Source organism: Podarcis liolepis (assembly GCF_965112155.1).
Source record: "Podarcis liolepis genome assembly, chromosome: 3".
NCBI lineage: Eukaryota > Metazoa > Chordata > Lepidosauria > Squamata > Lacertidae > Podarcis > Podarcis liolepis.
The window spans coordinates 73,309,868-73,336,821 of NC_139557.1; the positions used below are offsets into that span (position 1 = coordinate 73,309,868).

A 26,954-nucleotide genomic window follows, 5' to 3' on the forward strand; every position below is an offset into this window, starting at 1 on the left:
CTCAGAAGCATATCCCAGTGAGTTCAATGTAACTTACTCCCTAGTAAATAAGCATGGTTTGGAGGAATGGCATTTCAAATTCTCAAAAATCAACTCACTCTGACAGGCCTTGACACTTCAGCATCTTACAGTGACTGAAGGAAGCAAATATGGTGCTTTATTTGTTCTATTCATAACAGTCAATGCATAACTGAAGTTTCAGATGATCAGATTTTCATATAATAGCTGCAGGAAAAGAAAGTGTGTGTGTGTGTGTGTGTGTGTGTGTGTGTGTGTGTGTGTGTGTGTGTGTGAATTGACTGCGCTAAGCCAATTCTACAAATCTCTTGTTCTATCACAGTCACAGATAAAGGAGATATTGCTCTTACCTAGTGTTTTTGGCATCTATCCAGCTCCACTTTTTTTGTAGCAATATTAATTTCTCTTTCTACCAGTTGCAGCTGTGAACAAAGGGGGGAGAAGTCATTTTTTACTATCTTAGCAGGATAGAACACACATTCTAATTTATCACTGAATTAAGTTAATGATCAACTGCTGCAAAACTTCCTTGGAATGACCTCGAGACAGTTGGAGATCAGCGACATCGTTTTCTTGCATCTGGTCCCCCCACCCACTCTGTGCTTTGACTATGGCAATAGGTACACATTATAGCAACTGATTTAGAGAGAACTTATTCAGCACTTTGTAGTACAGGAGTAAACAGATCGGCCATTGTTTTTCCATTGGGGTGCATAAGCCAATCTACACCAAGAGGCATATACAGTGGTACCTCTGGTTAAGTACTTAATTTGTTCCAGAGGTCTGTTCTTAACCTGAAACTGTTCTTAACCTGAGGTACCACTTTAGCTAATGGGGCCTCCCGCTGCCACTGTGCCGCTGCTGCACGATTTCTGTTCTCATCCTGAGGTAAAGTTCTTACCCCAAGGTACTACTTCTGGGTTAGCGGAGTCTGTAACCCAAAGTGTTTGTAACCTGAGGTATCACTGTATGCAAGTCCCACTTTGTTGGAGGAAGCAGCCAAAACAGCAGTGGCCTCAGCAGTCAGTTCTAGAGACTAATCGGAATGCTTGGCATTCCACAATTCCAATTCCATGCTTGTCACCTTCAGGGGAGACTTTTAGTACTCAGGAAAAAGAGCAGAGTATCCATATTTTGCACTGCCACCGATGAACCCCCTTATCTTTATCTAGGTAAGCAGAGGTGACTTCACCTATTTTGTTTGCCTCCTTCCATATCAAAACTACCATGTTTTCTGCAGTTGGGTATTTTTATGGAGTTAGATGAGAGCTTTTGATCACCTTGGCTGGGGGCAGGCATCCTCAGGCACAGGGATGAGATGTGACTCTCTGGGCCTTCCTCTTTGACCCTTAGGATTCTTCCCAGACCCCACCTCTTCCTGGACCTGTGCCACCTCTTCTTCAAGTGCTTTTGTCTGGCTGGAATAGGTGCTTGACCTGTCAAAATGCCTCTTGCTTGCTTGGATGGAGGTGTGTGTAAAAACCTTGGACTTTTACAAAGCTGAAATGTAAGCCCACGGAGCAAAAACACTTACATGGCTCCCATCCCAGCACTTTATTACTCTTGCTGTGGCTGCTTCATCTTAACCATCACCATCCTGACAAACACAACGCTGCCACCATGAGAATACCATTGCTTCTCTAACCTGCCAACAAGCCACCGCCATATTTGTTTGAAGTCTTCCATAGAACAATGACTACTTAACATGCAGAAGAAATGCAAGGAAGTGATCTTTCAATATACAAAGGATAGACTGATCTAGGAATCTAACCTTTAGATCTCATGCAAGTTGGGCTGGCCAAGTTGGATGCTTTAACACTCAAGGTAACTACAGACTTCATATAAAAGGAGAAAAGCTTTATGTTTCCATCCCACCATCTCACACCACAATCTACAACACCTACTGCAAAACTCCACAATGTGTGTGTGCTTTTGCACAGTGCAAGAATTAGTTAATGTGTGTACCTTTTCCAGCATGGTTACATTATACAAACTGAGACTAAGTGTGGATGTAGGGTGGGGGTTAGAGTGTCACACTATGGCTTGGGAGACCAGGGTACAAGTTGCCATGCAGCCATGAAGCTTACTAGGGTGACCTTGAGCTTAATCATTGCCTCTCAGCCTAAAATACCCCCCGGGTTGTTGTGAGGATTAATGGACGTGGAGGAGAACTATGTGCACCATTTTGAACCCCTGGGAGAAAAGGGTGGATATGAATGCAATCAGTAAGTAAATATTTTGTCCATTATAAAATTATGAATAACTCCAGGTTATTTATTTGGGGCTGAAAGTCCAAGGAAAATGGTGGGTTCCTTCTCAAGGAACACATTATGTGAAATTGTAGACTGTCTACTGCTTACATGGTGTGGATGTTAAGGCAAGCATCTTAAGTTTCAAAATCAATGTGTGTGCTTTTTTGTTGAGTGCCTTAACTGTGGCAATAAGAAGGTTTTTTCCCATTAAGTTGAAAACAGTAGCTCCCAAACTTTTTGTTTTCCCACAAACAACTTGAAAAATGCTGGAGATCCCTTAATTATTTTTCCGCCTGTTTCAGCAGTTGTAATGTGCTGTGCCAGATGCTGTATGATTTTTTATTGCTGCTTTTATTTCTTATATATTATATTTTATTGTATTACAATTTGAATTCCATAGAATTAGAAGTGCAGTACAATAAAATACAGTAGAAGAAATAATTGAAGCATTAAAAGACAATTAAAAATCAATATGCATACTTAATTCTGTGTCCCGTATTTAACCACAAATCCGCAGACATGTTGTGGATCACCTAAATGAAGCTAGTCTGCCACTGGTGGTCCACAGATAACAGTATGGGACCCCCCCCCCCCATGCTAGAATAACATTTCATGCACATGTAAGCATCCTATCTGGGCCTTTCAAAATGGAAAAGTCAATGTCAAGCAAGGAGCTATGAAGCTTCATCAAAGTGTGTTCTTTAGAAAATCTTTCTGGAAGCTTGCATGTTTCTTAAACCATATACATGCCCTCTGATTGCCTCCATACAGTCAGCAGAGGCAATGGAACAGCTGCTGGTTTGGCCCCACCGTTAATTTTAATTGGTCTCTCTCTCTCTCTCAGCACCTGAATTAATTGTGGGTATTTGGTCTAAACACTGTTTTAAACATTTCTGATGGTTCTGGTGCATCCCTTTATGAGGCACCAGATGTGCAGGTCCTGAAATAGCTACTATCAGCTTCTACCCACAGGGAAAATGATGGGCATTTGAAGTGTGGGGTTTCAAAACAAGGATAAGGAAGAAGCCTCTAGTTGTATGGTGTATATGTGTTCATTATAAAAGAAAGAGGGTCTAGCGAGACCCCCCAAAAGTGTTATGAAATGTGTTTTTGCATTTTCCCAGGCTTGAGAGTTGCAGCTGGATGGCATTAGAGGCCTGGTAACATCAGCACATCATGTTACATTTGACATTTCTCCCCCAACTTTTTTTTTAAAATCTCCTTAATGCCACAATATCCTCCAAAAGGTTATCAGTGTGTTTTTGCAACCCTGGAGCATTTAAGCAGGTGAAGCGCAGGGCACAGGTGATTTAGCAGGGTGTTCATGCCATCAGCTAAAGCAAAGCAGCCTCCTCAGCTTCATCTGCCTCTCTTGCTCTGGTTTCCTGAATTAATCTGATTCTCTGGAGAGCAGGTTTAGACAATCCCAGTACTGGGACAAAATATCAACAGAAAAGAGGTACAGTTCTTGCAGCAGTTCTTCCCTACGCTCCACCAACTATGAGAGAGAGAGAGAGAGAGAGAGAGAGAGAGAGAGAGAGAGAGAGATGGAGTGGGGAGTCAAATGTTTACAAATGTATACTTACAAATATATGCAGCCTAATGTTATGCATGTTACTGTTAAGTATAATTGTTTAATTGACACTGAAATGGAGAATGCCTATGTGTATTGCTGAAAGGGTTTAACTGGAAGATTCCACTGAAGCTAAAGAAAAGCGAGAAGGGCTCTCTGAGCTCTCTACTGGTTTGATAATTAACTATTGTTGTTCTTAAGTAGCTAACACATGAGTGTCACATGAGAGCTATTGAATTGCAAATTTGCCATCTTGGAAGGGTGGTGGCTGAGTCTTTGTACTCTGTGACAGCGTGGATGTGTAAATGATTCTCCTGAAGGGAGTGGATACAGCTCAGGGCAAAATGGAGGCTGTAGAAAGAGAGACTTCTGCTTCTAGGTCTGTTTGGAAGTATATTTTATTTCTAAGATGCTGAACCTGTGCTGGACAGCACAAGATATTCTATGGAATTATTTGGATGTATCTTTGATGTTTTTGTTCTGTTTTGAAGAAAGTTCTGCAAGTAAAGTTTTGAACAATCTAATGGGTCTGGCCAACGTTTCATTGCAAAAGGAGTAAGTTTTTGTGCATCCAGTTGCTCCAAACTGTGCAATATTAATATCTGCAATAGTTAGTAACCCTCCCCAAGCAAAAATGGGCCTTACTTCCAAGTATATATCCATATAATTCAGTTGGTAGCATAGAATTCATTTTCACAGAACTGTTTGTTTGCGGCATTCCCAAACACCTGAATTCATCCACAAGCAGTTCTCAAACATCCTGTCTCTGTGGTACATATGGAAAGAAGTTTCAATGCAATCTGCCTTATACTGAGTCTGCCCATCCAGCTTAGTATTGTCTACAGCGACTCTCCTGGATTTCAGGCAGGCGTCTCTCCCAGCTCTACCCCAGAGATGTTAAGGATGGAACCATGGGCTTTCTGCATGCTTTATTACTGAGCTATGGCCCTTCTCAATTTTCCACAAATCTTAATAAATACATCTCAGATCTACTGCGTCCCAAGAATATTTGGCTTAACAAATTTCTTCAATAGAAAGCAACATTTCCAGGATGCTGAACTTCATGAGTTTGGTAGAAAAAATGTTTGAGAATGTAAGACTAGTTAATTTATTTAACCTGTTTCCTTACATTTATATCCCACCTTTCTTCCATCATGGAACTCATGCATGCAGTGACCAGACCCAGACCTACTTCACACCCTCCAATGTTACTCAGATGAAATTAGGGATATTTCTCATTCTCTCCCAACTGATCCTCCTCAGCCCCCCATTTTTGTCCCCTTACCGCAGAGAATTTCCTGTCAGAAAAAGGATGAGTCTAACTACCACTATGCCAAAGGGACACGGCATACATGCCCTCCTCTTAATCCTGATTTGTTTTTATTTTATTATCTGGTAGATTTACAAAAAGAAAAACACACACCAATAAATAAATTTTAGAAGGGGGCAAGATTAGATGCAGACACACAATGCATTTTTTAAAACAAACAAACAAGAAAACCTACAAGAATTGTTGTGCTCTGCTCTCCAGCAGCCACTATGAGCTGTCCAAGGTAGGAGGCCAGCAGCAACGGCCATGGAGAGGTGATGGCATGCCTCACTAACATGGATTTACACAAATATATAAATTCCGTTGCTGCATAAAACGTACAGTTTAATAAATAAAAATAACAGTAAAAAGAATTGCTCAGTTGGCATGATGGGCCCCCAAAAGTCTCTTGCAGGAGACTCCAGATTTTGTGCTGCAGTCCTGATCATTACATAGCAGTCCTTAAATTGCACCACTATTAGCTGTAACTATTGACTATTGTCAGAGCTTTGCTGCCGCCAGTGAAAAGGTCAGGCCTTTTCATTTGTGTTGTTTTTATGTGATGAATACCAAATAATAAAACACACAGTTTATTGGGCTGCTGAGTTTTGTTTTGTTTTCTACAAATCCTCAGTCATCACTTTTGCATCTGCCTCTTCCACCTCCCCCCTCCCCCCCCGTTACTTTTAATGTAAGCTAAGAAAGTAGCACTTTATATTAGTGCTGTTAATTTCCCAGAGAAGAATAACACCAGCCATATGCTTGGCTCTAAAGAACCTAAGGATTTTGCATTGGGGACATGACGACATTGAGGATTTCCCCCACTAACTTGGCAGATTGGACTTGGACTTTATGGAACCAGGGGCAATGAAGATTCATTACCCACTGAAGTCAATCTTTTATGATGTACTTTCCTAAAGGTTTGCCAAAAAAAAAAAAATCAAGCTTGCTATTAGGACGCTGAAAGAAGTGTGTACTGCCAAACACAGCAGTACCTATTCAGAAAAGGGTGATTAAAATGACCAAGGGGATAGAGCCACTCCTCTAGGAAGAACAGTTGCAGCGTTCATGGCTTTTTAATTTAGAGAAAAGGCACATAAAAAGTGACATGATAGAAGTTTATAAAATTATACATGGCATAGAGAAAGTGGATAGAGAAAAGTTTTTTTCTACCTCTCTCATAATGCTAGAACTCATGGATATCCAATGAGGCTGAAGATTTGAGACAGAGAAAGTACTTCTTCATAGGAGTATTAAAGTATTATGTGTTGTATACATGAGCACTATACTGTAATTCCTGCACCCAAAATGACTGATAAGTAGTCAAATAAGTAGTCTGAGGGTGGTTCTCTGTGTGTGTTGGGTGGGGGAGTTAAGTTGTGACTCGGAAGGGCAGAAGTTAAGGATTGCTGCTGGTCTAATGCTCAGAAACTAATTAAGCACCCTGCGGAAGCTATTAGGTGATGAAAGGCTCGGACTGAGCTCAGACATTGCCCCCATTACATTTGCCTTTAATTGCTTAGGCAGCAAGTTTTCAACTTGTGGGCTAGTTTTTAGAACAGAGCAAATGCCAAGCGGGGATAATGAGGGATTTTCTGATACCTGATAACCACAACAGGAAGTTTTGCCCTGCTCACATCTGCAGCAACTCTTCTGCAAGAGCTGAAAAACATACAGAACACTTTGTGTTCCTCCCCCCCCCCGCCCCCAGGGCTCAAAGAAGAAATGCAGCAAAGTATGCTTAGCTCCTCGCAGGACTGCCAAGATAATAATAGCAGCGTGGAGCCCTCGCCACACTGTTTTCGTGATATTTACAATGTGATATTCAGCAAACACAGCACTATGATTCAGAGTTTGAAAGGATATTCTAACCAAAGCGAGTGCTCAAAATAGGGATGACACTAGGGGAAAGGATTTGGTTATTTCAATAACTGTGTAGTTGCCAAGACAATTGATAGTTATAATATACGCCTTTCTAAAAAGAAATCCTCCTTGTGAACTCATATAAAGCCTTGTGCTTCCAAATTTCAAACAGAATCTCATACCTATTTATTGACTCCCTGCTTCCTCTGGTCTCTGGAATTATTGCTCCCCCATCTCCCTATACTAGCACTGGACAACCAGCTGCCCTCCAGATGTTTTGGACTACAACTCCTATCAGCCACACAAAGCACTGGTTAGGACTGGTGGGAGTTATAGTACAAAACATCTGGAGGACACCAGGTTGGCAAAGTCCTAGTCTGTATACCTTATTACAGGCATCCCCAAACTTGGCCTTCCAGATGTTTTGGGACTACAACTCCCATCATCCCTAGCTAACAGGACCAGTGGTCAGGGATGATGGGAGTTGTAGTCCCAAAACATCTGGAGGGCCGTGTTTGGGGATGCCTGCCTGTCTGTCCTAGTCTGTATTACCTTATTGTTACCTTATTGTTTCCCGATATTTATTTCAGACTGTAAACCCCTTGCCAGGAGAGACCTGTCATACAAAGTGCACCAGGTTGGTGAATATTGGACAAGGGTAATGAGAAAGCAGCAATTCCAGAGGCAGCAGGAGAAGGAAAACAAGGAAACATAGGAATGACATTGAGTTTGAAATTGGCAATCCTGTTCTTTGTAAAGTGTTGTGTACATAGATGCCATTATTATTATTATTATTATTATTATTATTATTATTATTATTATTGCCGTAGAGCAACAACACAGGGTAGTGAGGATGCAATTATACTTCCTTTTCGTATTTCCAAGCCTTCCACTGTGCTTCTCATATGTTGCGAAACGCAACCGGATGAACTTTGCTATTCACAGACTCATTCTCCTGCAATCCATCTAACAGATCTTCAGAACCAGGAAGAGAAAGATGCAATGATCTCCATAGCTTTGGTTTGGATGAAAGTGACATGAAGCAATTTCTCTTTCAAAGGGCAAACAACATTCTGCTGAGTTTCTGTTAAAGGATGTACCTGTGATCCATTTTGTTGTGCTATGTGCAGGAGGAACACAACTTTTGTGATTGCTTGTTCGTTTAATGCACTGATCTATCCTACGTACCATGTAAAAATGGATGGATGACAGCCACATCAAAGCACCTTAGAGAAGGCACAGTAGAAGTGTGTTGAGAAGGAAAGCTTCTTTATGACTCTGTATCTTTAATCCCATACTAACTTCCTTCTGTGGTAAAAGTTGCTTCCATGAATTTTTAGATGGCAGTGTAGAGTTTTGATAACTCTTTGTCCTTCATTATAGACCTATCAAATAACAAAACACAATGGATCATATTCAGTGTAGTTCTAAAATGAACATTCAGTGTAGTTCTAGAGTGAACAATGATTTTTCCTTCCTTGGCAGGATGTCCTTTCCCCCCTCTGTGCATCTGTTCTATGTTAACCCTTAACCCTCTGGAGCAGATTTGTGGGTGGTGCATGCCAGGAAAGAGAGGGGGAATTCCCTTGTGCTAGCAAAAAAAGTTAGTTGAATACTTCTCAATGTTCCAATCCCAAGCCATTATTATTATTATTATTATTATTATTATTATTATTATTATTATTAAAAGGACTTTGTATGTAAGCTCTGGGCACTGTTTGTCTATAATAGTCTAAAACTGTGGTTCCCAACTGGTGGTCCATGGTCCATAGCCCACTCAGGGGATCTGTGGCACCAGTCACATAACCAAAACTACCACAGAGGTATCAAAATTTGCAAAAGTAGAGGGTCCATGGTTTGGCTTTTGAAAAATAGGGGGTCCACAGTACTTAGCTAATTGGGAATCACTGGTTTATAATATACACTCATCAAATAACAAAATGCAATGGCCCGAAATCCAGCAAATTCTCCCCCCCCCCCCCTTCAAAACAGGAATTGATGTGTGTAAGCTCTATCAAAGTGAACTGTGGTTTTATATCAGCATTGCCTGATGGCTTAAGCCCACGCAATGTATTTGATATGGAAACATCCACAGAGATAGATGAGAGGAAGAAGACTTGCTAGAGTTACTTTATTGTTTCATAAGAGTTGCTGGAAATATTTATGTTGGGCTTTGAAACAATTATCTGCTTTCATTAGTTCAGTCCATTTATTTTCTGGTTTTCCTTCCTTCAGCAGCATTGACTCAGATAGAATTCATACTCTAATGTTTGGTACCCACTGAACACTAATCACACATTTGTAGTATTGATCCATAGCTTTCACATTTACTACAGTTAAGCTGAAAAACAGTCACCTAAAGAATTCAACACTGTACAGTTTTTTGGGGGGTGGAGCACAAATAAGACACAATGGCCTGCTTTGTTATCAGTTGGATATATTTTATCAATATTTAGCAAATATAAAGGGAGATTTTTACAAGCACACTTCCTCCTACACAGGATGCGTTTTTAAAATTATCCTATGGTGATATTCAAGTGGAATTCATAATGGCTCCGAATTCATAATGCAGTCAACATCTATAAAACCATGTGGTGCAACACAGAATTGCAACCAAAGCTTGTTTTGAGGAAGTTCTGCTCCCACCCACTCCCTGTATTTTGAGCTTCTCAAGGCCAGTAACAGCTTGCTGACTAGCTCAGAGAACCACATTTAAGAGTCTTCACTCTAAGGCAAGTTCCTTTGAACTCACATGAGATTGACAATGTAATCCTATGCCTGTCTTCTCAGAAATATTATTATATTACTGATATTTATTGTTTTATTTATTCATCACTTTTCTCACAAAACGGGTCCCAATGGGGCTTTCAAATTAGTAAGATACATAAGGCACTGAAATTGCACAAACATAATCAGGGAAACAAAGTACCTAAAATGCTCATCCATCAATATTTATAAAAAGGACAAATCCTACTTCCCCATTCTGCTAACATGATGACAAACTGAGGACAGGGGACATATCTAATTACCCTCCAAATTAACTATCAAAAGCTGGGTGGAAAGGTTTTAGTCTGGTGCCTAAAAACAGAGCATGTCGGCTACAAGTATGCAAAAGTCTAATTGAATTCAATGGGACTTACTCACAGGTAAAGTGTATATAGGCTAAAATTCTATATGCATGTGCCTGTGAAAGATATACATGGGATTGCAGTATTACTTTCCCCCTTATAAAATAGATTTCACCTCCCTTTTCTTTCAGCCTCTTGTTTCTTTCTATATAACTCCAGCACCATCACTGTCTATTTCCTGATTCAACTGTTCATACCACCATAAACATTTAGCCTTTAAAGTGCCACTGGAGTCCGTTGTTTCATTTTTGTGAGTAATTCTACAAAAAATCCTCCTGGAGTGATCCTATTCTATTAAATATTATTAGTACACATAGCCCATAATATAAAATAAAATAAACATGGGATCTGAAAAAAATCTATAGCCCTTTTCGTTTTCGGTTTTAAAAAATAAATTTCTTGCTGACTTGATTTTGCCGCTGTGTATTACCCATTACGTATATTTGAAGGGACACTGTCCATTATAAGGATACACTGTGGTTGCATACTACCATCTAGAGTCTAAGGATATACTCACAGCCCTTTCACATGACTGAATTTTTTAAAATATAGTTTCCCACATATAGGGAAACAAGGGAAGTATTTTCCACATCATTTCAGTGGCCACAGGAATCTCTCTAACATAAATGCACATACCCTGAGCCAAAGGTTCTGGCGTCTTCATCAGGGACCAAAAAGTAGCTCTTCAATTGACTCTATGAGCAGCTAGCACTGAAACAAATTTTGGAGGAAATTCTCAAGCAAATTCAAATTTGCTTGCCTTCAAAAAATACCGGTACTTTAATTCTCTGCACATTCCAAGTCATGGGTGGTGCTGAATTTAGGGTGTTAAATGTAAATTGTTCAACATTAACATTCCCAATAGGATTTCAGACTCCATTCTTACATTTTGCCACATATCAGATAAGCACATTTTATTTCAGCAACGCACATAACACTGCTCATTTCCAGAAACCTATAAAAATGGAAGGGCCCTGCTTATTTTGAGCTCCATGTCACCTTCAGCCACTCAAGGAGTTTTGGAGGAAAATGCTTTGCTATTTTTTCCCCCCTGTTGGCAACTCTAGCAAAGCCTTATAGTCAGGCTTTATAACTGCTGGCCGGGGGGGGGGGGCAGGGGGCGGGGAGGACACAAATGCTTAGTGAAGAGCCTGCCAACAGCTATACCGGTACAATGTCACATCTGGTTTTATGCCACATTATCGGGGATTTGCAGATTGAGAAGGAAATGGGAAAAAGCCCAAGACTGCAAAGCACCAGACAGAATTAGTAGCCACTGATAGCCTTAGCCTCCATGATTTTTTCCCTAATCCTTTTTAAGGAAATTCAAGTTGGTAGACATTGCTACATCTTGTCGGAGCAAAATCCATACTTTGTGTACTGTGTGAAGTAGTATTTCCTTTTGGCTGTCTTAAAACATTCAAGTCAGCTTCACTAGATGCTCCCAGGTTCTAGTATTAGGGAGAAAAGCATATTTCTCTTTCTGACTGTCTGTCTGTCTGTCTGTCTGTCTGTCTGTTATTTATTCAGTGGTCTGTGTTTGCCTGAGCTTGAGTCTGGACTAAGGATTCTGAGCTCCTGTGTTCTAATTCGATACATGATATCCAGTCACAGAACATTTCAGGATTTGGGCCTCTGCCATTGGCCCTTAAACTTTGAGTCATGATTCGCAGCTTGGAAGTTTAGACAGCCAGTCACTTTGGGAGTGGGAGTGGCCCAGGCCTTCAGAAATATATATAAGCAGTTGCTTTGCCCCTGTTGTCCAGTTCTGTTACTTCAATAAAGGCTCTTGCTGTTATCACTGTGTCGTGCCTTGTGGGAACCCACCTATACTTCTGTCTCCGTCTCTGTCTCTGTATCTGTCTCCCTCTCCCTCCCTCTCTCGCTCTCCCTCTCTCTCTCTCTGCTGTCTCCACACCAGGCATAGGCAAACTCGGCCCTCCAGATGTTTTGGGACTACAACTCCCATCATCCCTAGCTAACAGGACCAGTGGTCAGGGAAGATGGGAGTTGTAGTCCCAAAACTTCTGGAGGGCCGAGTTTGGGGATGCCTGCCTTATTGTCTGTCCTAGTCTGTATTACCTTATTGTTACCTTATTGTTTCCCGATATTTATTTTGCCTATGCCTGCTCTATACCATGCATTATTATGACCCCCCCTTCCCTCACCATTTTCTAAAAACAACAACTAAAAAGACCCTAATGTGGTAACCTTTCCTTATACAGATGCTGCTCCAGCCCCTTGATCATTTTGGTCTCTGGTTTCTGAACTTTTCCCAGCGCTACAGTATCCTTTTTGAGGCTGATAAGCACATTCATCCAGCCACACTCTTCTCTGGTCCCTGCCTGATTCATGAATGTGATATGCCAAATGGCCCATGATCCGTCATGGCATCTAGCTCGACAAACACTTCATTTATTTACTCACCTCTCTAATCTATCCTCAGGAAATATTTCTCTCTCTCTCTCTCTCTCTCTCTCTCACACACACACACACACACACACACACACACACACACACCCACACACCCACCCAAGATATAGTAAAATGCATTTGTATGGTACTTGTGTTTCAATAGGAAGCTTCTCTGTGGAGGGGCTCTTTCTTGTATCTTTTCAAGGCAGCACTCACCGACAGCTCTTATAAATAATAGTAACCTAATAAGCCATTTAGAATTCAAAGCACAACATGTCAGGGTGAGAAAGGAAAAAAGAAAACCAGGGGCCTGTATGCCTCTAAGTTTCTCTCCCCCCACCCCCTTCCTTTAAGATTCCTTCCTTTATCTCAGGCATGTCAGCCTCTTCCCTTTCTGCATCTCTACATTTTTATGAATATCTCTTTTCCTCAGAGAGTTGCCTAGAGCTATCGGTGGTCCATAGTGCAGCGGAATTAATGCAGTCGGTAAGCGATAAAATGGAGAGAATGTTGGCAATATGCGATTACAGATTAAATGATGCAATTTCAGGGTCAGCACTACAGAAGGCACTTTATAAAGAGACTGACAAGTGAAGATGAATGGCAAATGAATGAGGGCAGTTACAGTATTTAATGCACATTTGCCTGTCCTGAGATCTACAGACTCTGCTACCATCTGCTGGCTTATGAAAAAGAGCCAGAGAGTCTATATAAGAGGTTACATGCATAATCTTTCAGCTGTCTCTCATTATGAGAACAGCCCTCATTCCAGGTTATATCACACCTCCGGCCTCCATGGACCTGTCAATTAGACTCTCTTTTGTATGCGGACGCATTTTCGGCAGTGTGTGTAAGAGAAGCTGGCAAAGGAGCAGAGGGCAATGTATTTCACCAACCAAATATTATGTCCTGCCTTTCCAAAATGCAGAGATTGTTAATTTTATTAAACACCCTGCATTCTCCAGGGCACAGACTTGAGTGTCGTCTGAAAGGTATGCAGTCTGATGCTTTGGAGGGATATACATTCAACAATTTAGTTATTTATTAAAAGAAATTGACCATGTTGTAAGTGAGTTGTCCCGGTGACTGTGTTAGAATGTCACAACAAACTGTGATGTATCATTACAGTTTATTATCATTATAACCTTTGGCTTGCATGCTCCTTCATCACCCTGTGGTAGGGTCATTCAGTCCGGACACTGGTGGTTCCTTCATTCAGATAAGTAAGGTTACAGGGAACCAGGCAGAGGGCTTTTTTTGGTACTCATGCCCACCTTTGGTACTCAAGCCTCCCAGCACATGTCAAACAGATAAACAGTTATGTGATTTTTAAAAGACTTCAGGGAAGTTTTTAGTGTGTGATGTTATATTGTGTTTTTATTGTTATTTGTTGGGAGCTGCTCAGAGTGACTGGGGCAACCCAGTCAGATGCGTGAAATTTAATTTTATATTATAATTATAAGATTTGAAACTGACTTCTGATTTCAGTTTAGAATTATGTCCGTAGCTTTGCCTTTCTAGTGGAGGCTACTAACCTCAATGGCTACTAACCTCAATGGCTACGTTCTGAATACGAGTTGAGGGGAATCACAACTGGGGAAAGTGGTGATTTGCTCAGATCCTTCTTGTGGTCATCTGGTCAGCCACTGGCTTGAGAACAGGTTTGATCCAGCAGCCTCATATTCAATACAAATCTATGGTGCAGCCACATTTGGAATACTGTGTACAGTTCTGGTTGCCCCACTTCAAAAAGGATATTGTTGAGTTGGAAGTGGTTCAGAAAAGGGCCTCAGAAATGGTCAAGGGGGTGGAGCAACTCCCCCATAAGGAAAGGTCACAACATTGGCACCTTTTTAGTTGGGGGAGGGGGGTATGAGAGAAAGAGGCAACGTGGTAGACATTTATACTGTATAAAAATGCATTTTGTAAAGTTTGAAGTGATAAGGAAGCCTATCGCCCTTCTTCCCCATATGTGTCAAGGCCCATGTGTGACTATTCTTCAGCTGCAGTAAGGATGGGAACAGGATGCAATGTAATTTGCATTTAAAGGAAAAACTACTTAAGCCACACTTTCCAAAACGGTTCACAAAGAAAAAACAAAGCTATCCTTCAAAATTTGCGCTTCTCCAAATTGTGCAGGGCAGTTCTCCAGCCAAGTAATGTGTACAAAATGCAAATACTGGAGTAAAGCACACATTAAAATGCATATACAGTGGTAATTTGGTTCTTGAACTTAATCCGTTCCGGGAGTCCGTTTGACTCCCGAAACCGTTCAGAAACCAAGGCACAGCTTCCAATTGGCTGCAGGAGCTTCCTGCACTCAAGCAGAAGCCGCATTGGATGTTCAGCTTCCAAAAAACGTTCGCAAACCAGAACACTTACTTCCTGGTTTGCGGCGCTCGGGAGCCAAGCCGTTCAACAACCAAGGTACCACTGTATCAGGCAAAATAGTGTATAAAAATGCATTATATTAAGAGAATTTGCTTTGCAAAAATGTGTCTATTAGGCAAAATCACATACAAAAATGTGCCTGTTAGGAGAAATTCACAGTAATATACTGGTACATTCTTGTGAGGACATTTTTTGTGTTGTTTTTTTGAAAAAAATACATGAACAGTTGTGAAAGCATGGAGAACTAAAGAGTGGCAAAGCGAGACACTGAAACTGAAATTTAGATTCTCCCATCCTGAAGCTCCTATATCTCTGAGAACTTTACTAATTCTAGGCATGTGAGTCTCCCTGTTTTGATGCACCTGCTCCAACAGCCTCTATTTACAGCAACATTAAGTCATTATTTTGTGTATTGACTATGAATGTATCTAAGATTGGGCCACTCAATATCATCTCCAGCTACAATCCTCTTCATAGAATCATAGAGTTGGAATAGACCACAAGGGCCATCGAGTCCAACCCCCTGCCAAGCAGGAAACTCTTTGCTGCCCTATCTCCCTAAATTCTGAAAGGGCATCCCTAATGAGAAGTGCCTCCCTCACCCAAAAAGCCTGCAAATGATTTGTAGGTAAGTCATCGCTCAGACTATCAGCCCCTTTGCAGGACTTTTCAATGGTCCCTTCAGCCCCCCTAAAATATTTGAGGTGGCCAAGCCCCTCCAAAGTTGATGGGCGTTGCCATTCAAATGGAGGGGTGCCCCCTCTCGTGACTGATTATGCTTACCTGCCCCCCTATTTTATTTAAGTTGGCACCCTTGTGCATACACTTCCACAATTCCTTGCTTTTCGTAGCTTCTTAAGAACAATCCCACGCTGAACAGGATCATGAAATATTTAAGCCCACACCTGCTAACACCCTCTTATTTACATCTCCAATGCTTTTTAATAGGAGATTGTGCTATGTTAACATTTGCTTTAGGAAGGAAAGATGGATAAGAAGTTCATAGAACTCCCAGGAGAATGAAGTAACAAGAATTATAGGTTGTGTGTTGCTCAGCATCAGCTAGGTTAAAGCAGAATCTGGAGAGAGAGAGAGAGAGGCTATGACCAAAACATTTAGATAACTTTGTTTGATGTAATGCATTAAGGACTGAATTAATAAATCAAGCATTTGCATTGACTGAGGAGACTGAGGAAAGAGGCCAAAAAGCCACACTTGGATCACATCGGTAGCTGGTCCACATCAAAATGCTACAGCAGTCTTTATTTCCTAGTAAATCACTGCCTCTGTTTTTCCTCTGGGGCTGTCTTTCTTAAAAAGAAAAAAGAAAAGAAAAGTGTGTGTACATATGCACTAGAATAGTAGAAAGCAGAACAGGGAATAGAGATTCAGCCGGTGCTGGATCAGGGTAACACTTCTGGGGATGATACAGTTTCACAGTTTGGGCATGTTCCTGGCCTCATCCCTGAGCATGAATGCCCAGATCTCTGGGGTGGGCTAGAGTGCATTTGCACAGCTAAAGCTAGTGTTCCAGCTGCAACCATCCCTTGAGACATCTGATTTGGACACAGTGACACACAACTTAGTTTCATCCTGTTTGGATTTCTGTAGCATGCTCTATGTGCCTTTGAAAAGTCCTCAGAAACCTCAAATGGCCCAAAGAAGTACAGCCCAATTGTTGGCTGGTGCTGGTTATATAGGGAGCTGTGGCGATCACACAGGGTCCCCGGACGTTTGACGATCTATTGATCCCTGTGCCACCACTGTGATTGCTTCCCCGCTGCCACCAACCCGTTTCTCTCAGGTACGCAGAGAGTCCAGACAGTTGTTAACATTAAATCAAATAAGCAAGTTTATTTTATAAGCATTAACAAGATTATGGTTTCAGATAATTTTTCTTGTCAGTTTCTTAATCTTAGTTTCTTTACCAGCCTATACCTTCCTAATAACTTCTAACTGATTATCCCAACTGTCTATCTGACTCCTCCTAACAGTTTCTCTCACTCTCTCACAACAAAACTAGACCAACCCACAGACTTATCCTCCCTCTTCCTTCTCCAACTCCCAACTGACTTCCCAACAACTCCAACTCCAACTCTAACTCCTCCCCTTGGGTTCCCACTGGCCAATCACTTCACACTCATTTAACCCTTTCCTTATGACCCACCTAGGAGGGCAAACGCCACAGGAGCATATGACTCCCTTGTTACAATAACTCCACTGGCTACCAGTCTGTTTCCTGGCACATGTCAAAGCATTGTCTGTGACTTATAAAGCCCTATATGGCTTAGGCCCAGGCTATCTGAAGGACTGTATACTCCCATACGAACTTGCCTGGGCTCTCAAATCTTCAAGAGAGGCCCTTCAGTCAGTCCCACATGCCTCACAGGCATGTTTGGTGGGGATGCAGGAGAGGGCCTTCTCGGTGGCTGCTCCCAGACTTTGGAACTCCTTCCCTAGAGAAGCTAGACTGGCTCCCTCCTTGTTGTCCTTCTGCTGGCAGGTGAAGGTTGGTTTTTTCCCTACAGGCCTTTAGGAACTGACTTCCTAAAGGAACTGATTTTCCTAAAAAGGAAAAAGGAAAGGGCTTTTAAGAGTGTTGTGCTTTCTTTTCTTTTTTTACTATATGTATTTTAATATATTTGGTTTTCTGATGGTTTGATTCTATTAGAGCTCAATTGGTCTTTAAACTATTATCTTTTATATGTATTTATCTTTTTGTATTTTACCTGTGTTGTTTTGATTTGTGCAAACTGCCTTGAGTCCCATTCTGAGGAAAAGGTAGGATATAAATAAATATCATAGCAATAGCTCTTTGAGGGGTAAACTACAGATCCCAGGATTAAGGGGAGGCGGGGGGGGAGCCATGTGCTTTCAGTGTGCTTTCAATGTACGATTTGGATGTGACCATTAAAAAATCCAAATAAATTATAAAGTGCCCTGCAAAAGAGGAAGAAAAATTGAAACCTCTTTCACCGATGAAGCAAACTTTTGAGAAATGGGAAGGACAGGTTTCAGCACCAGACTGCGACATCCTCAGGAAGAACTCCAGCACCACAAAATATCAAAACCAGGGGAGTAACTGTCTCCATGGCACAAAAGAGGAGGAAGCAGAAGAGTAAAATGGACTGTTTTTTAGATAAAAGGTCAGCCATCTTTACAGAAGCTAATGAATCAAATGTCATTATATATAGAAGATACAAAAGGTCAAATAAATATCCTGAACTTGAGCTAAAATGTTATTGAACAATTGAAGAAAGAGAAGGTGAACAACTTTTTCCCATATAATAAACTATAATTAAGGATATAACACTTATTTTGGCTGAAGTGTTGTTGCTTAAAAAAACAAAACAGGGCATTGAAACTACTGAACTTCAGGAAACAGAGAGAGGAAGAGGAACAGGAAACAAGCTTTACATCCTCTCAGGAGAAGAGGGGGCATAACCCGGCTGAGTCTACTGCAGAAATTAAATTCTGTGGTTCTTAACCCCTTCATATACTAACTAGCAAATATGCATGGTTAGGTTTGACTGCTAAAAACTCCCACAGTGTTTAGTAACACTGGATACAAAGTCCTCACATTCTCATATGACCACCATCCTCTTGCATTAAGATGGTTTGCAGGGCTGTAGAGCTAGAACATAAAGACTGTTTACTCAGGGGTCAGAGACAGGATTTTAAAAGTAAATGAAAATACTCCCTCCTTGTAGACTTCTTGAACTTTCTCGCCTTTACAGGTTTGCATAAGAGTGCTGCTATTTAAACTGGAAACTATTTAAACTGGAAAGATCTGTTTTGAAAAAGTGGGGAGACTTTAGGAGAGACTCTGCTTTATCAGGCAATGCTATTCTTCTTTACATTTTGCTGACTGTTTCACCGGAATAGCATTCCAAGTCTAGGGGGTGGAGAGAAGCATTGCTCCAAGGAACAATTTCATAGCAAATAGCTCTCGTGAAACACTGATGGTACACCAGCAGATTTAATAATAAATTTGGATACCTGTCAAGTGAGATCAAATAGGATGAGAAGGAATTCCTTATAGAAAAGGGGAGACAGGACATTTCCAACATTTGGGAGACAGTGGACTAAGCTCAATTCATTTTAAATCCAGATTTAGTTCAAAGATACAGAAGCCTCTTGGATGGGGGGGCGGGAGAGAGAAGTATATATATTGAAGGAAAGCTGATAAAATATATTTCTGAAAAGGGAACACTTACAAGTTTTTTAATATAAACATTTAAAGGGGGGAACACATGTTTTTAAAAAACTATAGAAGCTAACCACATGGAGAGGCATATGCACTTCTATAAGGTGAAACATGGTCTTAATAATTTCTATAATAACAGTGCACAATTATGCCTGATTAGGCAAAAGTGAAGATAATCTGGCAATAAAACTATCAAGCTACCAGCATGTAACCTAAGAAAATTATTGACTTTGACTGAAATCTCAACTCTAAAGGCAATTAGCTGTGTGGGCATATGATCTTACAGCCTTGTGCAAATCCCTTTTTGGATATGCTTTAAATAATGGAATCTGCAATTTTGATTTTTTGAAGGTGAAATGGCAATATTAAGATTGAAGATTTTTTTAAAAAAAATCCATAAAAGTAACACAAGAGGCAACAAATAGCTCAAGGCAGAAATATTATGTCGGCTAAACTCCTGAGAAGATTTACATTTTTGTTGTTGTAGAAATGAACAACAAGAGGGATTTAGAGATTGGAATAATATTAAGTTATGCTTAAGTGCAAGCCCATAAAGTGGTGCAAAGGAGCACAGTTGCATCTTCTCCCGTAGAATCATGATGGCTTCATGTCAGCAAACTGAGGATCTGGACCGCAACCTTTTTAAAATAAAGAGCCTACAGCAGCAAACTGGAGACAGAAGCTCCAGTGGTGCTCATAATGTGAGTGCCTGGTGAGTATCCAAGAAAATATAGGAGCTAGCATCAAATCTCCCAGCTAAACGTTGTCCATAAAATATTAACTAAAACTCTGAGCAAAAAAAAAAGAAGCCTACAAAAGATAAATATTTTAAATCCAGGTCAAGTTAGTTGTGGGCCGGGGAGCTAGCAGTAGTTAAGAAGGGTGTTCAACATATTGTTTCTGACAAGACTAAATGGTATCATCTGCAATGTGCTTCAGGGGGAATGTGCCCTGGGTGTAGAGGGTTTCATGATGTTGATGCATCACCTGAGCCTTTGAAACAACCTGAAATGGAGCCTATGGCTTTTAGCTGCTTACCTGCCACAAGGGTAAAGAGAACCATAGAAGCATGAACCTCTTGCAGCACAGCATCAGCGGCAAAGTAGCTCTGTTCACTGCCGGGGAAGCCCTCTTCACGAACATGCTTGTAGCTAAATCTGTCCGAATATCTGACTCCAAGGGGGTCCAATCAACCATAAGATGCCAGTGACACCTCTAGTGACTTTTGGTGGCTAATCCCAACTCTCCATCTTGTAGTCCTTCTTCTCAACCTACGGTATTTCCCTAGCTCTGTCTGTAGAACTCATCTGGACCAGGAGGAGGGAGGAGGGATGAATCTGTTTTAAACAGATTTATATATGGCAGACATGTCCAAGGCATCAATTGCGATTGAAAGGTCGATTGCGGGATGGATTTTGGTCAATCGCACTATGGCAAATTTTTTTGCGTGCATCCTCTTTCCTCCTCAGAGGATAGCACCCCCTATCTATATATATATATATATATATATATATATATACACCACTTATCTTTTATCTAAGTTATGGTAGTAACGGTAGGAAACATACGGCAATCCAGAAGGGCACAAGCTTCAGCCATGTGCGCCCATCCCTGGGAGCCACCAAGGGTCCTGCAAGTGGTCGGCAGGGCAGTTCTGAAGCTGGTTGCAGCACTGGGATTCAGTTGAGCATTATGTTTGGGCCGTCTGAGAGGGACCCTTCACACCGTGACCGAGTGGCCCCGCAGTTTCACATTAAAATATATTGATTTATGGAAGCGATTATCATTTGTTGTTTGTTTTTTTATCATAAGCTCAGCCAAATATAATATGTTTAAGTTGAAGAATGACAGTGGGAGAGTGTGGTAAATCACTGCCAGTTTTTGATACTGGATAGTAGATTGCAGCCTACTTGAAGTTAGACATGCCTGATATATGAAATTTAGCGGTGCTGACCTGATCAATCTTTGCCTGCATTGGACCACCTCTAGCATTGAGCACCCACATATGTTTGAGCCTCCTGCACATTGTCAACCGTTTTTTGTTTTTAAAAACTTACTAATTGTATGCAAAAATACATATGGTATGCACATCAATCCCCATGTGCTACTATATTTCTGAAGCATATTTTTTTATATATTAACACATAAGTATTTCTATGCAGTTATCTGCATTGTTGTTTGTTTTGTTTATGTGCTGGTTACATTATGAAATCCGTATATGCATATAATAAGTATATAATAATGCATGTAATATTGCAATAATTGGTTTTTTTTAGCATAACCTGTAAAATTCCCTGCCTTCTGAGATCAAGCAGGATCCTTACTGTACTCTTCTGTGCCTGCTAAAAGTGTTCCTATTTAGAAAAGCCCACCCAGATGATTAGAAAGTTGAGGTAATTTTAATCTGTTTTAGTATTTAAACTTTTGTATGTTTTAAAGTAGGGTTGTGATTTTTTCTTGATGTTACTGTTTTATCTTTTTTTAACCGCTTTGAAGTTTCTCACAGTCAAGTGGTGTATAAATTTTATGAATAATAAAACAAACAAACAATTCATTTCTCATGAACAGCAAGAAGTGAGATGGAATTAGGGGGGGAAATCCATGTGGATTAAGATCAGGTTTTCCAGAATTTCCATCCCTAACTAGGGCCATCTTCAGCCTGAAGCCCACCTACTCACCTTCACTCAGAGCTGTCAGCAATTTGACTTTCTCGACCGCACTCTTGCTCTCTTCTCCTCATTCGTCTTGTAAATTCTACAGCAAACATTTCCAGCGTCCACAAAAGGGAAAGGGAGCACATGAGTCTGAGATTTTCCACAATGGATTTCCCCTTACATCAGAAGCGGGTCTATTTTTTTCACGTACTACCTCAGATATCAAACTTTCATATGTGGCATAAATACAAATCCCAGGTGTCCAGAGGTGCTTTTAGTCCTTTTCCCACAGGCCCAAACCATGTAGGACACATGCACCTGTCCCCACACCACGCATTAATTGGTTCCATGTGCACAGAAATAAGTTGTAGGTAGGTAGGCACTATAACCTAGGATCCTGCCACCCTCTCCAATTTCAGAAAGAGAGCCTACACACATACAAGCTGTTCTGTACACCCAGAGACAGTGTGCCTGGAAGTGAGGGGCAGCAGACACAATCCTGCATCTTCTGAACACATCCATTGTACATGTTTCCAAAACATGCCAGAATGAAGCAGGTAGCCAACCAGGTAGCCAACTGTCATTCCCAGTTTTTGGTGAATTCCAACCTGGCCAGAATTTGTTCAGCTGAGAATTAAGCCTACTTCCCAGAAAGTCATTTCTTCACTTAAGAAGAAAGAGCACACAGCTTTAACTGATCTAAATGTGTCATTTGTCACAGTTTGGGCTCCTTATGAGTGCCACTTGGAACTTATTTTGTCAGCAGACTGTTTCAACCTTGCAGTTGTGCTAAAGAATTCCTTCCACCAATGTCTAGAAACTAAGAAAGGATTTCACTTTTCAGAGCAAGACTTTTGGCTCACCCCCTTACCTTTTATCTCTCCTCCCCTCTTACCTACAGATAGGTCTTTTCTTCTGAGTTGAAGCCAAAGATGCTTAAGGCATTGCAAACATTTTTGCTTTGTGAAAGCAATTGAATCACTGCTACGGTTGTATGATCCTACTTTCATTGGCTATATTCATCCCCTACTGATGAAAGCTTTTTTTTTTCTTCAGTTCATTGACTCATGTATGATATCCCGGCTTTCAGTATCCCATTCTTCCTTGACCCCCTCCCATCATTATTTACAAATATCTATATATATATATCACCTTCTCTGCCCACTGCAGGTGGGTGCTGAAGTCAGTTTTTGCCAATGTCCTCTGGCTGCCTATTTACAGTATCTATATTTCACATGATGAGCACTCTTTGGGTTTGGTCAGTCAGCCCCAAATCCGCCTAACAGTTGCCTCTTCACACCGTGCATAGTTAAGCGATGGAATTCGCTCCCACAGAAGGCAGTGAGGGCCACCAACAGGGATGGCTTTAAAAGACAAATTCATGGAGATTAAGGCTATCAATGGTAAGAGCCATGTTGGCTGTCAGAGACATTGTGCCTTTGAATACCGGTTGTTGAAAACTGCAAGAGGGAAGAGTGCAGTTGTGCTCAGGTCTTGCTTGTGGACTTCCTCTGGGAATCTCGTTAACCACTGTGAGAAAAGATTCTGAGTTAGACAGACCTTTGGCCTTCTCCAGCTTGGCTCTTTGTATGTATGTATGTGTGTGTGTATGTATTTAATATGTGGGACGTGGGTGGCAATGTGGTCTAAACCACTGAGCCTCTTGGGCTTGCTGATCGGAAGGTCGGCGGTTCTAATCCCCACAACGAGGTGTGCACCTGTTGCTCTGTCCTAGCTTCCACCAACCTAGCAATTTGAAAGTATTAAATATCCTACCTTTTCCTCCAAGATGGCCAAGGTGCAGTGCGTTATTTTACCCTTCCCCACTTAATCCTCCCAACAACCTATGAGGTAGGTTAGGCTGAGAGGCAGTGACTGGCCCCAAGTCACCTAGTGAGCTTCGTGGCTAAGATTGGACTCTTTGTCTCCCATTTCCTAGTCTGACCATCAAACCACTGCACCACACTGGTTCTCAATATGAACATAATTATGTTCATGCTCATAATCCCCATGCTCCAGATGTCATCACAGTTGCTTACCTGGTAAGGGCAGGAGATGGTGGAATACAAAAGCACTAGCAGACATGCACATGGCAGAGGGATCAGCAGGACAGCTGGCAGGGCCATCTCTGAATAGTCCATCTTTGCATGTTCTTCATCTGCACAGAATCCTTTACTGATTTGTCTTGCCAGTGTCTATGAAAGCCACGCCGCAATACATGTCTTTTCATGCGTCCAATACGTGGTGGTGGTTGTTTTTGTGAGAGACACAAATGGGAATACTCCAAAGGTAGACTAAAAATTTCATTGACACAATTTATAAGCATGAGCTTCAGGGAGCAACTCTCCTTGTCTCTTTCTCTGCACCCAGCTGACAAACATAAACATAATTATCGCTATATTTTTGGTTCTGATTCTGGAGAAACCAGTGGCTCTCCTAACAGTAGTGGTTTCTACATGGATGATGCACCCTGTTAAGTGATTACAGTCAAGGGACAAGCACTACACAGGAAGAGTAATCAGCCAGATAGGCAACGGCATTGTTGTTCGTTGGTGCCGCAGCTGGCAGATCATATTCTTCTTTAATTATTTGATTTGTTAAATATTTATGAAGAGTGTCTGGTGAACAAAAAAATAAAACCACCACCCAGATGTTTGGAGACCTTGTAGCTGAATGTTAATTCGTAGCAGGGTGCCCAGCGGCACAGCGATTTCCATTCAGCGGAAAACAAACCACCCTAACAAAAGATAATAATTCAATTAGTATAACAGAAGGGGCAAAACATCAGGATCCTTTTAGTTTAGGATTGTGTGCACAAATGACTTACTCCCAGCATGCAAGGCCAAACATGCGCTTGGGGCAGGATTTACACTCACTTTATACCCTCTGCCCTCTCTGCTTCTGTTGAACTTGTTGATATCCAAACCCATTGTTCAGCCGGAATATTAAAAAAGGGGCTTCACCAGTGAAGAATACAGCAGGTATGACGTTCATTGTTGTGCAAGGAACTTATTTGAAAGGGAAAATAAGCACGTGGGTCTCAATTAATTCAGTGCAGAATGGTTTTTACTTTATTTCCCCCCTTGGTCAGTAACAAGTTTTCTGGGTAGCACACAAGGTAAAAAATATTGTTTCAAAAAACAAGAATATAATTTCAATAGAATAATTATATTGTTATTATATTTATTTATATCCAGCCTTTTCCCCTGACGGGGACTCAAGGCAGCTTATAGCTAAAACAGAAAGAGCTAAAAGTATGGAGGGCAGAATTATAGCAGCAGATGAAACGACGCAAGGAAATAGAGAGAAAGTGGTTGAAGCAAAGCCTGGCAAAAACAGCTTTCCAATGGCCAATCCCTTTTGGCCTCTTCCAATTTCTGAGAATCTTCAAATCACTTGGCTTAAAAGTTGATTTGGGATCTTCCTTGAAATGCCTCTGATCCCATAAAACAGAGGTTTTCAACCTTTTTGAGTCCACGGCTCCCTTGACCAACCACATTCTTTCTTTGGCACCTCTGAAGGGCTTAGGAGCCCAGTTATGTCACCCCTTGCCTGAAGAACTAGTAGCTTCTCACCCTCTTTTGAACACCCTCCCTTGTGGAGTGTTCCCTCAGTCTGCTCTCTTCTCCCCTCTCTTTGGGGAGAAGTCTCCTCCGGGCAGTCGCTGCTGCTGCCCCTGGTCTCTGAGCTGCACCCCCCTGCCTCCAAGAGAGGTGCCTTCCTACAGGGGCCTGGGAAGAGGATGCCCCCAGCCTTAGTGGCCCAACGTAGACTAGCCAAAGGTGAATGTGAAGCCAGCACCTTGTCTTGGGAGACAGCAGGGGCAGCAGTAGGTGCTGCCAGGCCTGCATGGCAGAAAGGCTCCCCTTCAGTACCAGGCACTCAGCTGCCAAGCAGGCCTTGCACATGGCAAACACAAGAAAGGGCAGGGCATCACCTGTCTGCCTGCTTGCCTGCTTGCCTGGCTTCCCACTTATCTGCCCATTCCCAACAGCAATGGCTGGTGGACTGGCTGGCTGGGCTCCCTCGCCTGCTTGCTTGCTTACTCTGAGGACACCTCAGCTCCTGGCAACCAACAGCCCCTGGCCAGCCCCAGAGACACCATTTGCCTGCAGAGCTTGTAGCCAGGGCTGCTGCAACAAACAGCCATACAAGCCTTTGGGAGGCAGACACACAAGAAGGCAAGAGAGGAGAAAGGGAAGGAAAGAGGGACAGAGGCCAGTGTTGCCTGTAGCACCCATGACCATCATTCAGAGCCAGTGTGGTGTAGTGGTTAAGAGCGGTAGTCTCGTAATCTGGGGAACCGGGTTCGTGTCTCCGCTCCTCCACATGCAGCTGCTGGGTGACCTTGGGCCAGTCACACTTCTTTGAAGTCTCTCAGCCCCACTCACCTCACAGAGTGTTTGTTGTAGGGGAGGAAGGGAAAGGAGAACATTACCCACTTTGAGACTCCTTCAGGTAGTGATATCAAATTGAAACTCTTCAGATCCAAATTCTTCTATTCAAGGGACCCCAGGGTGCCACGGCACACTCGTTGAAAACCACTGCCATAAAAGCATTTGTTTGAGGGAGGAAATTATTTACCTTTGTCATTAATATCGTGCAAATCAGATGCATCAGAAAGCCCATAAGCAAGGCCGAGGGAAGGCTAATAACCCTTCTCTGCTGTTAGTCTCCCCTGCTTCAGCAGACTTCACATGAAGGTTACTTCTGAAGCTGGAGGAGGAAAGTCGTCCATCAATGGATGTTTGCTGAAGTTGTTATACGGAACTTCCAGGTTCAGAGGCAGTCTATCTCTGAATGTACTGAGGCTGGGAAGGCCAACAACAGGAAAGAACTTTTGACTTCAAGCCCAGCTGTGTCTAACCTAATTTAATGGCTGCAATCCAATCTGAGGCTGCAATCCAAACCTCTCTCCCCACCCCCACCCCGAGTATGGAACAGGACCACTGCCGCATCTAGAGCCCTGCCATGCACGGGGGGGGGGGCAGGGTAGAAGGTAGAGGGGGCAGGCAGACTGCTGCACCACAAAAAGGAGGATCTCAGCTTGTATAGCTGCAGAGCTATTAGGAGAAAGTCCACACCTCCTGAAATGTACCATTCTAAGAAAATACTAAAAGTACAAGAGCGTTGGCTCTTACTGA

General features: G+C 41.9%; 1 long non-coding RNA gene across 3 annotated transcripts in view; it reads right to left on the reverse strand.

The window, feature by feature from the left end:
- Positions 1-367: 367 nt before the first annotated feature.
- LOC310703886 overlaps positions 368-26,954 on the reverse strand; it is a 41,089-nt gene continuing 14,502 nt past the window's right edge. Inside the window, exons 1-5 of one of the 3 annotated variants that reach the window (XR_014524424.1) lie at positions 24,638-24,687; positions 23,850-24,180; positions 21,835-21,910; positions 8,204-8,400; positions 368-440 (exon numbers count right to left, since the gene is read on the reverse strand). This is a non-coding gene — a long non-coding RNA (uncharacterized lncRNA). Of the gene's footprint in view, positions 441-8,203; positions 8,401-21,834; positions 21,911-23,849; positions 24,181-24,637; positions 24,715-26,954 lie in introns of those variants that run through there. The other 2 variants (XR_014524422.1, XR_014524423.1) reach the window with 2 other exon arrangements.